The sequence below is a fragment of the Rhipicephalus microplus genome, unplaced genomic scaffold (genome assembly GCF_043290135.1).
Source record: "Rhipicephalus microplus isolate Deutch F79 unplaced genomic scaffold, USDA_Rmic scaffold_42, whole genome shotgun sequence".
Lineage (NCBI taxonomy): Eukaryota > Metazoa > Arthropoda > Arachnida > Ixodida > Ixodidae > Rhipicephalus > Rhipicephalus microplus.
In genome coordinates this window covers 1,735,142-1,750,412 of record NW_027464615.1, presented here as the reverse complement: position 1 = coordinate 1,750,412, position 15,271 = coordinate 1,735,142, and the positions used below count along the sequence as shown (strand labels likewise).

Here is a 15,271-nt window from a genome sequence, read left to right as displayed (position 1 = left end):
TACAATGACTGTCTCATCGCCACAGTATTGAGGGGTGAGAGGGTATCCCAGCCTCTGTAGCAGTGTTCTTCCCTGGAGCGTAGTGGTGAGTCGTTCTCGCTGTCCGATTAGCGTGGCGGCGGCCAATTCTTCATACGTATTATGCATGCCGAGTCCCATGAGTTTTTCTGTGCTTGTGCTGTTCGGAAGTCGCAATGCTGCTTTGTACGCAATTCTGATGAGTCTGTCAATCTGCTCTATTGCGGTCCCAGGAGTCCGACGCCAAAAGCATGCTTACCTCGGACGCTGAAAGCACACCCACCTACTCGCATCATGACAATAATGCCGCGACCATGCGCTGGAGTGTGCTGGACGACAATCTGGGCAGCGATCACAATATTGTGCAAATAACATATGAGGCATGAGGATAGTCATAGCCGAGAACAAAACGACGACACAGAGACAAAGACACAAAATACACGAGCACTCGTGTTTTCATGTCCTTCTTGTCTCTGTGTCGTCGCTTTTTTTCTCACGCTATAACTATCGTCATGCCATACCAACTAGCCAAAGCTGCCACAATTCTAAGTTTGTGAGGCATTTCGTAAACCAAAAGGCATATGCATGTATTCAAACATGCAAAAAGGTGTTATTATGGCAGTCTTCGGTACGTCGGAAAGCTTGACCGATATTTTGTGATATGCTTTCACTAAGTAGATTTTGCTAAATACGGTGGAACCATGCAGCAATGCCGTGATGTCCGGGAAGTGTGGTATCGTGTAGCGGCCTGGTACCATCACTTCGTTGAGGGCGTGGTAGTCACCGCATGGTCTCCAGTCAACTGAGGGCTTGGGAACCATGTGTAGTGGTGATGAGCATGTACTGGAAGAGGGGCGCACGTATCCGAGTTCAAGCATGTGCTCGAATTTTCAGCGTGCACTCTTGTAGCGGTCAGGAGCGAGACGACGAGCACGTGCAAACACTGGCGCTCCTACTTTCACTACGTGATGAGTGACATTGTGGCGTATGGAGTCTTCAAGAGATGGAGCATAAAAGAGGTAAGAAAATTCTTGCAGAAGCGTAGACCACGGCGTGGATACTTTGGCATGAGCCTGCATGAGACGCAAAGGTGGAAAATTTGATGTGACGCCCTAAACTGTGAGGAGGGTCTCAAAATCTACGAGACGGCTATGTCGTAGGTCTACCTCAAGCTTAAAATGCCAAAGAAAATCCGCACCGGTGATGGGTACACGCACGTCGGCGATTAAGACGATCCACCGAAACGTGTGTCTCAGGCCGATGTCAAGCGTGACATACCTCTGTCGGTAAGTCCGTATGGTCACACCATTGACCGCGGTGACAGGCAGCGAGGTCTGGCGTTTTCAGTGGTCCTCTAGCGTAGGAGAAACACCACACTTCGGCGCCTGTGTCAATAACGTAGCGGACTTTGATGATGCGGTCGGTGACGTGGAATAGGTGGCTGTATGTTGGGCCTGAAACACTGGCCGCCGTCAGGGCGTGGCCCGTGCGTTTCACGCAAACTGGCATGGCTGTTTGCACTGAGGAGCTCGAGCTTTGTATCTTGAGGGCACCAGCAGACGCTTAAAGGCAGGCTTGGCGATCTTTCGCGGCTTTGGCCTCATTGTCGTGACGCGTTGCGGTGGTGGTCCACCTTGAGCGTGCTCAGTTCAGTGGCCAACTGGTCCACCTTGCGCTTGAGCTCCTCGTAAGTTTGAACAAGGCGGTCAAAGCGGCTGTCACGTACTGGTGCAGAGAGGGTAGATTCACGTGGTCTCTCAATCGTAGATATGAATGGCGCATCAATATCAATATTCTTGTCCGCCATCCCCACTAGTGAGTCGAGGGTTTCTGCAGACGATGCGCTCAAAAGCATCCGCACCTGCTGTGGCAGTCGCTGTAAGAATAGTTTGCATATGATGGATGCGTCCACAGCAGCAGAGTGGTCCCCAATCAGGTGTCGCATGCGACGCAGAGGCTCTGTTGGCGTTTGGTCACTCAGTTCCGAGTGGAGTAGCTGCTGCAGCCTACACTGTTCCGGCTTAGTTGTCCGCCGTATGAGATGATCTTTAAGGGTGTTGTAGGGATTGTCAGAAGGTGGAGAACGCAGAATGTCTTACGATGGCAATGATAGCAGTTGTTAAAGCGCCGATAAAGTAATCGTACCTCACTGTTTGCGATGTTACCCGGCGTCGTCGGAAGAATGGCTCGACGCCCAGAAACCAGAGTTCAGAGCGCACCTGCCAATACTTCGGGAGCCTGAGAGTAGTGACGACAGGGTCAGGTACCGTGATTCGGCGTGGCGTCACTGTCAGGTGTGGTGTCCATGGTCAGCTGAAATGAACGGGACTGAAGAAGTTCAGTTGCCTGCGATACTCGGTGCGTTGACGAAAGGACCAGTAGGTGCGCGTTGCTGCTCGAAGTCCGGGTCAACACTTGTAGGAAGACATGGGGCGTTTGGTTTCCTACATTTTTTATATGTCTCTGCTTTGTCATGTACGTCCACAGACTGACGCTGATGCTGAAGACCTCAGATGAATGGCGCTCACCCACACAGGGGGATGCGTCAAGAACCGGACGGCAGGATACCTAAATGAAACTAAAATGAACCTAAAGCCATTCCCACAGACGCTGTCGTTCTTGCTGGCGTCTTCTTCTTCCGTGCTGGCTCGAACACGGGGAGCAGCTGCAGCGCAAACGCAACATCTCCGTCTTCTTCGAGACGCTGATGGCTTGTCATAAACACTTCGCAGCATGACCGGACGTATATATAGGAACACGAGCATCGGGTGGACCTTCGCAGGTAGTTGACAAGTTCATCTTGTTCACTGAGAAGTCAGCATACGCGACATTACCGAACAAATCCAGCAATCAGACATCGCCTGTGGCTTTCATTTATCGTTTCTACTTTATATCCAAAGCATTTATTAGCGAACTTCGGCGACTATTTAGCGTATCTGTTCATCAATCTAGCCACCTAAGACATTTAGCTCTCCTGGCCCTTTCGACAATGGTATCGATACCAAACTTGGTATGGCCTAGCGCGACAGTATGAAAAACATATTTGACTAGTCGTAACATGAAAATATGTATGTCATGAGTGCCATTATTTATATTTCATGGTCCTGCGACTCTTGCGGTAGTTTCGTTCATATGGTATGTTGCAGAACTGATATGGTATGACATAATTCCGCAGCAAAATCAAGCGACAGATCCTAACATGAAAATTATGACATGAGTGTCATGTAACAACAAGACAACATGCCACGCTCATGATGCGCTGGTGGTAGTTTCGCTAACTTCACTTGTACCAAATTTGGTATTACGGGGCGTGAATTTCTGACGAAGGTATGATACTGGTGCAAACATGACAAACATGAGATGCGTGTCGTAACAACATGATTACGTGCCACACTGCTGATGCGCTGGCGGCTGTTTCGCTAGCTTCACATATGCCAAATTTGGTATTGCGTGATGCCAATGAATGACGCAGGTATGTGTCTTTCGCAAACATGATAATCATGGGATGCGTGTCCCGTAAAAACATGACTACCTGCCACAGTCGAGGCGCCAATACATTTCGACGTGACGTAGTGACGAGCTCGCCATCGTTTCTTTTTGTCGCGTCACGCTGGTGTTGCCAAGCCAGGCATCCGGTGTCCCTCCGTCACAAAAAGAGGGCGACACAGTGTAATCTGAGTAACGCACCGGCGCAAAACGCATGTCGCCTCTCGCGCTGGTGGCTGTCAGACCGTGCCGACGGACGGTGGCCGTGCCTGGCGTCATACTATAGAGTGCTCGCGTTTTGCTTACATAGCGTCGCTGTGCCCAGTGTGCGCGCGTCAACGCTACATCGGAGTATATTAGGCCCTTCATGATGAGCTCGTGGTCGTTTTGATAGCTCTACGTATACCAAATTAGGTGTTACATGACGTCAATGGAGGACGAAATATATGACTCGTGCAAACATGATAATCCTGACACGCGTGTCGTATAAAAACATGACAACATACCACGCTCATAGCGTGCTCGCGTCCGTTTTGCTAGCTCCACTTATACTCAACTTTCTATCACGTGACGTGAATAGATGACGAAAGTAAACGACACATCCAAACATGATAATAATGACACGGAAGTCGTGTACGGTGTCATTTACCTCCACCTTGTAACGTTGTGCTTTTAAAGTGACATATTAACATTTCTCATTCATGCTTCGCATATCATCGATTCCCACATTACGTACAACCTGCCAATTTTTTTCATTGTTTTAAATTTGGAACATTTTTCCGTGGCACGATGTCGTGATTCGGCATCGGTGCCGGCCACACCTCCATTAATCATGCTCAGCTCGACTCGTTCCCTGTGTCTTGTCTCATCTCCCTCGAACGCATGCTTCGTGTATAAAAGTGGGGGAGCGCGCGTTCGGCATAATTGAATATTTTACCACGCATTTCGTGTAGGCGTGCTCTTGATTGGTCACAAGCATTGGCTGTCTACCATGGTATGATATCTACACTTCAGTAACGTTGACTTTTACACACTACCTCTGTGTATTAGTTACCTTATTTGGTACTGCTAATCTCTACGAAACAAGTTTGATCCCAGCCACGGTGGCGAGATTTCGATGGTGGTGAAATGTGGAGACGCTCTTGTGTAAGGGTTGGCTCAATTTACCCGCCACATGATACATTTTACGAGTGGCTGCACCACACCATTCGTTTCGGTGGTGCAGCACTGGTGACCTCTGAAGCAAACAATTCGTTTGAAAAGGTGCTAGATAGCCACAGCACTAGAACTATTGTAGGCATTCATTAAGCACATCTACTTTCTTTACACATATTCATCATCATGAGTGGTCGTCATCTTCATCTGCTGTGGGGACTTGGCTTGCCTGAGTTCTGTGCCTTGGGCGTGGTCGCTTCATCGTGTCTTCTGGGCCTAATAAAGGTTGCCTTCACCGTTACATCACAAGTGGTGGAGTGTGCTCTACGATCTTCGGTCCTCTCCCAGCCCGATCTGCCTCCTGAAGCTCCGCTCAGGTCGTCATTTGTGCCAGGTGTCCGGTAACATGCCTCAGGACGAGCCAACCGGCACTTCTGCGTCTACCTCCACGGCCCCGACTACCGCGGCCTATCCATCGTGGATTATCACCGCGCACCAGCGTGAGCCGCCCACGTTCGCCGGACTTCGAGGTGAAGATGTGGAGGATTGGTTGGACCAGTCCAATCGAGCGAGTTCCACTAACAACTGGGATGATCCTACCAAGCTTCGCCGTGTTTCTTTCTATCTGACAGGCGTAGCGAAAACATGGTTTTTCAACCATGAAACGGACATTACGGACTGGACACGTTTCAAGTAACAGCTTCGCTAAATTTTCGGCACCCCGGGGGTTCGTTCAGCTCTCGCGAAGAAGACGCTGGATGCTTGCAAGCAACAATGTGGTGAGTCTTACACATCCTACATAGAGGATGTGCTTGCTCTCTGTCACCGTTTCAACACGTCCATGTCTGAATCAGAGAGAGTTCATCATCTATTGAAAGGGATCGGCACGGTCGCGTTCAATGCCTTGGTCATTCAAAACCCGACTACAGTCGCTGACGTTGTTGCCACGTGCCAACGCCTAGAGGAACTTGAATCCCAACGGTTACCGCCGGACAGCGCTGAAAACACCACCACGACTGATGCCTCATTGCGTGCCATCAACCGGACGATTATACGGGAAGAGCTGCAATCTTTCGACCTCTCAATGACACCGAGTCCACCTCCCCCCTCCAACACTGTTTTGCGCGACGTTATCAAAGAGGAGTTGGCGTCCATGACTGGGCCAGCGTATGTAGACTATCCAGTACCTCGACCCCAGCCAACGTACGCACAAGTCCTCGCTGGATCACCACCCGTCGCCCAACCGATGCCCGCACACTCAACGCCTGTCCCGCTGGCTTCGTTGACTCCGAGTGCGCCTAGCCAACCCTTTCACCCACCGTGGCTGCCGCCTCGTTCAATCTGTTATTACTGCGGCTACCGGGGCCACATTGCGCGCGTCTGTCGGAAGCGTAAGCAGGATGAACGTCGGGGATTCGACACCTACGGACAGGATGATAGGACAAGCTGGTACGCTTTCCAACGTCGTCCTTATGATCCGCCGCTACGTCGCTCACCGTCTCCAACTGCGACATCGGAGCCAACCAGTTCTTACCACTCACCCTCACCCCTCCGCCGCTCCACATCTCCATTGCGACCTGTCTCGCAATTCACCAACCAACGCCGGAAAACTAACCTCTGCAGCTTTTGGAAGAAAAGCTGCATCGAACGAAAAGACAAATTCCTCCAGTGCGTCCATATAATACGATTTCTGTTTTAATAGAAGGTGTGTACGTGGGCACTTTATTAGACACTGGTGCTTGTTTATCTGTGATTGATCGTTCATTGTGCTCACGTTTGTGAAAATTCACCACCCCCTATGATGGACCTACACTGCACGCTGCTCAAGGGGGCGCCATTAAACCAGCCGCTATGTGCACCGCTCGTGTTTTCATAGCTGGTCTTCTTCATTTTGTGCAATTTGCTGTGCTGAGTTCGTGTGCCCACCACCTTATATTAGGCTGGGATTTTCTGTCTACGGCGAACGCTTCCATCTGCTGTCGAGAAAATGTTGTTCATATGATGGAAACTGACTATGCCCTGTATGCGGATGACAAGCCCGTTCGCTTGCTCGCTGCTGAAGATACCGAGCTACCACCTGGTCATCAGCGGATAGTTGCCATCACTTCTAATGTGATTGACTCTGATGACATGTTTGTCCAACCATCTGCACGCTGTCTCGCAAGAAGTATAGCCCTTGCTTCAGGTCTAGCGCGGTTACACAATGGCTCCGGACTTCTCTACGCTACAAACCAGACTTCTGAGAAAATTCTCATTCCTAAAGGCACCACAATGGCTTGCGTTTCTGAATCTCAACCTGTCTCTGTTGTCCCGCTTATGCCAGCGTGTTCTGACCTTACTTCTATTGGACGTTCATTAAGCGTTTCTGTTCTTGCTGCGACTATTAGTCCAGAACTGACCTCTTCACAGACAGATGAGTTGCTTGCCTTGCTACAAAAGCATAGGAGATTGTTTGATGCCCATTCCTCGTCTCTGGGACGGACGTCCATTATTAGGCATCGTATCCAGACCGATGGCACTTCCATCGTACGCCGTCGATCATATCGCGTCTCTTCGTCGGAGCGTGAGAACATTGAAGAAAATGTAGCCGATATGCTGCAACGGAACATTATACGTCCCTCCGCGAGTCCTTGATCATCCCCTGTTGTTTTAGTGAGGAAATAAGATGGCTCCATGCGATTTTGCGTGGACTACAGAGCACTTAATAAGATTACCCACAAGGATGTTTACCCCATGCCGCGCATAGACGACGCTTTGGATTCACTGCAAGGTGCTGAGTACCTCTCAAGCGTAGACCTGCGTTCAGGTTACTGGCAAATACCCATGCACGAGGATGACAAAGAAAAGACAGCGTTTTCAACACCAGATGGGCTGTACGAATTCAACGTCATGCCATTCGGCCTTTGCAATGCTCCAGCAACATTCGAGCGGATGATCGACACTGTTTTACGAGGCTTGAAGTGGAAGACTTGCTTGTGCTATTTAGACGATATCGTTATTTTCTCGTCAACCTTCCCTCAGCACTTGCAACGACTGGACGAAGTTCTTACGTGCCTTGCAAACGCAGGCCTTCAGCTGAACACCAAGAAGTGCCGTTTTGCGAGCAAGACAATTAAAGTGTTAGGCCACATCGTAAGCAAGGACAATATTCGTCCCGATCCTGACAAGATTTCCGCTGTCCAACACTTCCCGCGTCCCGAAAAAGCCAAAGATTTGCGCAGTTTTTTCGACCTCGCTTCTTATTTTCGCCAGTTCATTCAAGACTTTGCCTCAATAGCTTCACCATTGCACAAGTTGCTCGGATCAGGCGTCATTAGGTGATCTGTATTCGCGGATCAGGGAGAAACGAAGACTTTGTGCGTCACGAAATTTGTAGTTTCCCGCATGTGCAGTCATTGAGAAAGAAGACGCGTGTGATTAATATCCGCGAAAGTGGGACCTTGAAATAGACACCGGCGACCGTCCAGTCTTCAGGAACTCCAGCGGCTTGGAAGACGAAAGTGTGACTGGAAAATGTACGTAAAATAAAAAATGGCAGCATATCCACAGAGGAAATGATGGTGAGTGGGGCGAAGCATCCGTCCGTCAATTCGTTCTTGCTTCCGTCCGTCCATGCGTGCGTCTGTGTGACCATCCGTGCGTCCATCCGCCCGTCCATGCGTGCGTCTGTTCGTGCGTCGCACATCCATCTGTGCGTTCGTCTCTGCGTTCGTCCATGCATCCGCCCCTGCGTTCGTCCATGCGTCCATCCGTCCGTGCAGCCATCCACGCGTTCGTCCATGCATCTGTCTGTGTCCATTCCTCCATCTTTTCAACACTCCAAGTAACACCATCTCGCATCTTTTCATCATATATTCCCCATATGAAAGCACCGCCATCCAGCGGACATTTCAATGACCAAACTAGAGGTGGCACACGCACACTTTCTTATGGCTTGCACTTTGTGTCTACTTCCCACCTTTAACGACCTCGAGTTCATGGTACGTACTACTTCACTGTATTCATTGCACTGCGGCCCAAAGCTCGCTAAACCTTTCTAAAACCAAGGAGGTTATGCCTAGCAAGGATAACGCAGCAACCCTTTCTTGGCAGATAGTGCTCAATGTACATACCAATGGCTGCTAATGTGGAATGATAGACAGGAGAGTTCGGCTTTTAGTTAACACACACGCTGCGATTTTTTTTTCAACAACGCACAGGAGAAATCTCCCGCTGGCACCACCTTGCAGGTCGAAACGTAAGACTGGTTACACACTACGACTACGCCAACTACGAGGGACGAACGGGTGCCGCTCTAAGGAGATTTGCACCTAATAATCCTTTTCCTAAATTGTGTCCCATAGGTTGTCGGTGTTTTGCCTACCTAATATTCGTGATACGATGACGCTGAAGATTAACATCACTCCTGTCGGTGCCTACATAGGCAGTTCCTCTGTGCGCTTCGCCTAGGTAACAGATGCATTCATGTATATTACCCTGTCGACATTGCAGAAATACCGTTCTTGGCCGAGTAAAGATTGCGTTTCACACCCTGGATTTACGAACATCAGACGCCCACTCAAGACCGATCGGTGTCAAGATTTCTGTTTGTTGCCTTCGCGTCCCCTAAAGAAAGTTCTTGCATCTCAAAAAAGGAAAACGATAATGTCGAGCAAGTATGTACTAAAATTTAGGAAATCGTTTCTTGGTTTTGCGTTGTTCCAACTGCCCAGTACCTGCTCGGCCTTGCCTTTTTTTTCTGAACTAAATATCAACGCTTCAAACAAATTTTCTAGGTCTGTCTCTTGAAAAAATGAACGACTTATTTATTGCATCACAAATAAATATAACATTTATTGCATGGTAATCGGGGGTAAAAAGTACATGTTGGATGCGCTTGCAAACCTAAAACCGATATTGCACAAGAACATACTACTTCGCGAAGTAACACGTGTGCAGACGCTCCGCCCATGTAGTTTTAGCTGTGCTGCCATGGAAAGTTGTCGCCGAGTATATTTCACGATTTTCCTACACACCCTACACATACGGGCCAATTAAGTGCCACAGCAAGCGGAATAAAGCAGACGACGCAGCGTTTAAACGTAGGTACTGTACTCGCCTCTACTAACGCGGCGTGTTTTGCCAAAATGTTTGTAATCCTTAATTTGAGTGAACAGACATAACGCTTCCGCCTTCTCGGCACCTTGTCATTCGCTCGTGATGTTGCACTGTGCATGCACTGCTGAACTCATGCTGCACAATTGCTAGACTTCTCGTGCATGGCCGGGAACCAGTTTTCGTTGTGAATCGAACGAATTCTACAAAAGATGAAAGCTTGAAAATATAAGCAAAATTTGTGAGCACGAGGTGTCAAAGCAAATGTTTCGATAAGCAGTCTTGTATCCTGCGAAGCAACAATGTCACTAGTTTTAATACTTAACAGCATGAATCAGTCAGAGCTCACCAGCTACTGTGTGACTTATATATATATATATACATTGTAATGATGACAAAGCGGCGATCGTGCTCGGCGCATACCTGGGAGAGACGGAAGACGACGAAGAGGAAGCAGAAAAAGAACAGCCGGCCTGCAGCAAAGGCGTTGTCTCTTTGTCTTATTTCTCCACGTTACAATGGCGCAGTCGCGAACTACTGACTCGAACTCCCCACCGATCACGGACGGCGTCCAAGCCTCCACGGCAGCACCGCATCATGACTGCAGCGAGGCCATTTCTCGAGGCTTCTCTCTGTTCGCCCAAGAGCTCAAGACATCCGGGTTTGGCTGCGCCTCTTTTGGATCGTTCAACGAGAACGAAATTCCATATTTTCATGGATTCAAGGATGACCCTACCAACTGGGTAAGCGTGATAAACTCGGTTGCCCTTAAATACTCGTGGAGCGACACGATTAAGAAGTCGGTCGCTGAAGGACGTTTGCGAGGATCTGCCCAAGCGTGGCATCGTTTCCAAGGCAGTACATACGCTACATGGCAAACATGGAGCGCGGCCCTGATGTCCGCGTTTGCGCCGCTTCCGAGCGCTTACGACGACCGTTTCATGACCATGCGGTCACGCCGGCAAGGTGCAACCGAGGACGTCGCGACTTACATCTACGACAAGCTGGACCTTTTACAAGCTTGCGATATACAGTGGACCTCCTCCGCAGCCAGGCAGTACATCATCGACGGGATCCATGACTCGACGCACGCAGCCGTCTTGTCCGCCTACAACCACCCAGTCCACATCTCCACTTTCGTACGCCAGGCAATGGAGTTGCAGGACACGTCTCATCGCCGGGCGGCTGCAGTTGGCCCAAAGGAGCCAGCTTCACCGAGACGCGGATGCTATACGTGTGGCCGCATCGGGCATGGGTATAAAAGCTGCCCACAAAGCCAACCTCAAGCGATGCAATATCAATCACGCCCACTTCCAACCCTCAAGGTCCGCGTCGACGGCATCGGAGAACTGACAGCTCTCGTTGATACCGGAGCTCAACGTACGGCGTTGCTTCGCCGCCACGCCTCCGAACCTCTCCAGCCTTGGACTGAGCCACCACTGCGGGGTCTCGGTGGCGACGTACTACCGGTCGGTGCCCTAAACCTGCAACTCAACACCGAGGCCGGCAGCAAGTTTTTGTCCTCGGTGCCCGTCTTCGACGACCTGCCCACAGACATGGTTTTAGGGGCCGACTACCTGCTCTCCGGGGAAGTGCGCCTCACGGTGGAAGGAAGTACCGTCAACCTCCATCCTGTGGCTCCAAGTGTGCCTCCGGCGCAATCCCAAGGTGAGCTGACGACGCCACTTACACTTCCCGCAATACTCGAGAGGCACGCATCGCTCTTCGCTGATACTACTACTCAGCTTCCCGGAACTAGCGTGCTAGTGCACCATATTACTACCGACAATCATCCGCCGGTGTCCATACCGTTACGTAGATATGCCGAACGAGAGCGGATATTAATTGACCAGCAGGTGCAAGAAATGCTTGCCGCAAGCATAATCAGGCCATCTTCTAGCCCGTGGGCAGCACCTGTTGTCCTAGTCCGTAAAAAGGACGGCAATCTCCGATTCTGTGTTGACTACCGAGAGCTGAACAAGCACACCATACCAGACTCGTACCCGCTGCCACGCATTGACGACGCTATTGACGCCGTACGAAAAGCGAGGTTCTTTTCGTCGCTAGATTTAAAAGCAGGGTATTGGCAGATCAACGTGGCTGAAGAAGATAAGTTTAAGACGGCCTTCCGAACACCATCTGGCTTGTACGAGTTTAATCGGATGCCGTTCGGTCTGCGAACTGCTCCAAGCACCTTTCAGCGTGCCATGAACACAGTGTTAGGCACACTGATAGACCGTGCCTGCGTCGTGTACCTCGATGACGTTCTAGTCATCGGGGAAACAGAAAAACAACATCTACAAAATCTCGACACGGTTCTGCAGAGGCTATACAACACCGGCTTTCGACTTAACCGCGAGAAGTGCCAGTTTGGGTTGACGACAATATCTTATCTTGGTTATCAGATATCTCATAATGGCGTACGACCCTTGCCTGAACGCATAGACGCCGTTGCCAAATACCCTGCACCAACATCTATAAAACAGCTCCAGGTATTCCTAGGAATGGCGTCATACTTGCGCAAGTTTGTACCGAGCTTTGCGTCAACTGCTGCTCCACTCACGGACTTACTGAAGAAAAACGCCCAATTTCAGTGGGGTCCTTTGCAGGATAACGCCTTCCAAACCCTCAAACACCAGCTTACACATAGCCCGGTGCTCTGCCACTTTAATGAAGATTGGATGACAGAAGTCCATACTGATGCGAGTCAGATTGGCCTGGGGGCGGTTTTACTTCAACGTGACTCGAGTGGGCGTGGGCACGTCATCTGCTACGCCAGTCGTAAACTATCGGACGCAGAACGGCATTATCATTCGAATGAACTGGAGTGTTTGGCTGTAGTATGGAGTGTGGATGAAAAGTTCCGCCACTACTTGTTTGGCCGACACTTCACGGTAGTAACAGACAACTCCGCGATTGCGTGGATGTTCCAGAAGCAGCACCTCAAGCACAAGTTTGCCCGATGGATTGTTCGGCTCCAAGACTATACGTACGACATCCGTCACCGTGCTGGAGCACAAAATCAGCTTGCGGACGCTTTATCGCGAAATCCGATCGAGGAGTTCTCCACACGAAATCGAGAAACCTGGATCCTGTTTTCTCAACAGGACGTGACCAAGGCTCAGCAAGCCGATGGAAGACTCGCATCCGTTATAGACTCCATTGGCGATGCGGGACGCAATGCCAAGTTTGTCTTACGTAATGGAACGCTGTATCGGCGTCACTGGGCCGATAAAAGCACCGAGTGTCATCTCCTGGTCATTCCTGACACCTTAAGATCGAGCGTACTACGCGCCATCCATGACACTCCCGAGGGAGGCCATGTTGGCTACAGAGCCACCTTACGTAAGGCACAAGAACGTTTTTGGTGGCCGAAAATGGATAAAAGCGTGCGTTCATACGTTGCCAGTTGCGAGATTTGTCAGCAACACAAACGACGTCCTGGAGCTCGACATGGACTTCTTACGCCGATCAAGCCTCCAGAGACAATTTTCCACACGTTGGGCATAGATCACATCGGGCCTCTTCCAATGACGACAGCGGGCAATCGTTACATTATACTCGCTGTGGACTACTTGTCCAAGTTCGTAGAGGTCGCGGCCGTGCCTTCGCTTGCTGCTAGCCATGTCATCCGATTCCTGAAAGATCGCTTCGAATGGCGACACGGTCTTCCTAACAAGTTGATCTCCGACCGGTCGACCACCTTTCGCAGTCGCGAGCTCCGCACTTACCTACAACAAGCTGGAGTGGACCATCACTTCGCGTCGGCATACCATCCGCAGGCGAACGGACTGACCGAAAGGTCGAACCAGACTATCCAGGCTAGACTCGCACCGTACTGTAAGAATCACAAACGAGGTGAGGCCGACTGGGATGATCATCTCCAAGCAGCTGCGTACGCAGTGAACACGGCGGCACACAGCTCCACAGGAATTTGCCCCTACGAGATTGTCTATGGTCAGCTCCCGCAACTGAATGCTACGTTCGGTTTGGACACTCCCGTTAAAGTAGGGCGTTCCGCTGCACGCCAGAGACTTTGTCGCGATATCCGTGTGGAGGCGCGTAGGAGGATTGTGCATGCTCAACAGGCACAAAAGCGATACTACGACCGACACCACCGTCCCGCGCCGAAATACAGTGTAGGTGATGAGGTGTGGCTACAGCGAGGTGCGCCATCGTCTTCAAACAAACTGCACCCAAAGTACGACGGCCCTTACATTATTTCTGAGCGCTTGGGAGATAACACTTGGCGAGTGCGATCCACAGCTTCTGATACGCGCAGAGACAAGAGAAAACGGAATAACTTTGCGGTGCATGTGTCGCGGATGAAGAACTGCATACGGCGGCAAACGTGACATTGGTTTGTGTTTTTCTTACAGGAGTAGACCAGCTGCAGCGTGGCCGAGTGTAATGATGACAAAGCGGCGATCGTGCTCGGCGCATACCTGGGAGAGACGGAAGACGACGAAGAGGAAGCAGAAAAAGAACAGCCGGCCTGCAGCAAAGGCGTTGTCTCTTTGTCTTATTTCTCCACGTTACAACATATATATATATATATATATATATATATATATATATATATATATATATATATATATATATTTAATGGGTGGCATATGAATTGCCAGAAATTAGTAATTGCAATACAAGATGAACACCTCCACAGTGAAGGGCAATAACACGCTTTCCCACATTAAGTTATTACTTGTAAGACACTTTACAAACTACACTCAGAACTGCTTTTTCCTAACTGTTTTTACATAACAGATGTCTGCCGAAATATGCTCTAAAGCTCACAAGGCTGCGCTCAACTGCATAGCCTTTAAATAATAAATAAAGGTGATGATCACTTGCACACAGCTTCACTAAGCACGTGAATGTTTCGGTGATGAGCAAGATTGTGTTCGTTAGATTTGGTAGTGTCTTTTTAATGTGGCAGAAAAAAACGTCCCAGATAACTTTGAGCACATCTGCTCCTGTTTAAACTAACTTATCATAGCTAGAGCAGCTGCAACTACGAAGTGAAATTCTCATGAAAACTGTCAAAAAACTATTTAGGAAATAGAAACGGTAGTTAAAACGTACATCAACTTTACATATCCACAACCACACTGCCAGACTTTACGTATTTCAAGCCTTATCCTCTAAAAGTGGCAGGGAGAAAACAGCTGCAGCGTCCAAACACAAATATACTGATAAAGTGAACCTAATAACAAATGTGTTATAGATATGACCTTAATTTAACAAAAATGTTCCCTGGTTCGCATCATGTGCCACCAATTGATTTCAAGACTGCATGATTGCAAGTGTGTGCACGAGTTCTATCGACAAACCTATGCGAAAAACAGGTTGTGCTGCTAAGAGCTTGGGACCTGTTTAGTGTACTGCATGAGCAGAAACCAAGATTTACAAACGAGAAAAATGCACAATGCATGCCTACTAAAAATTATTTTAACATTCTGCATCTTTCGTGTGTTAGCACTCACCTCATAACTCTGCTCTTTTACTACACAAGTCC

The 15,271-nt window shown here is 49.4% G+C and overlaps 1 protein-coding gene across 2 annotated transcripts in view; it reads left to right on the top strand.

Annotated features, from left to right (window-relative positions):
* LOC119167987 (uncharacterized) overlaps positions 1-15,271 on the top strand; it is a 120,756-nt gene that overhangs the window by 71,351 nt on the left and 34,134 nt on the right. The window lies entirely within an intron of this gene.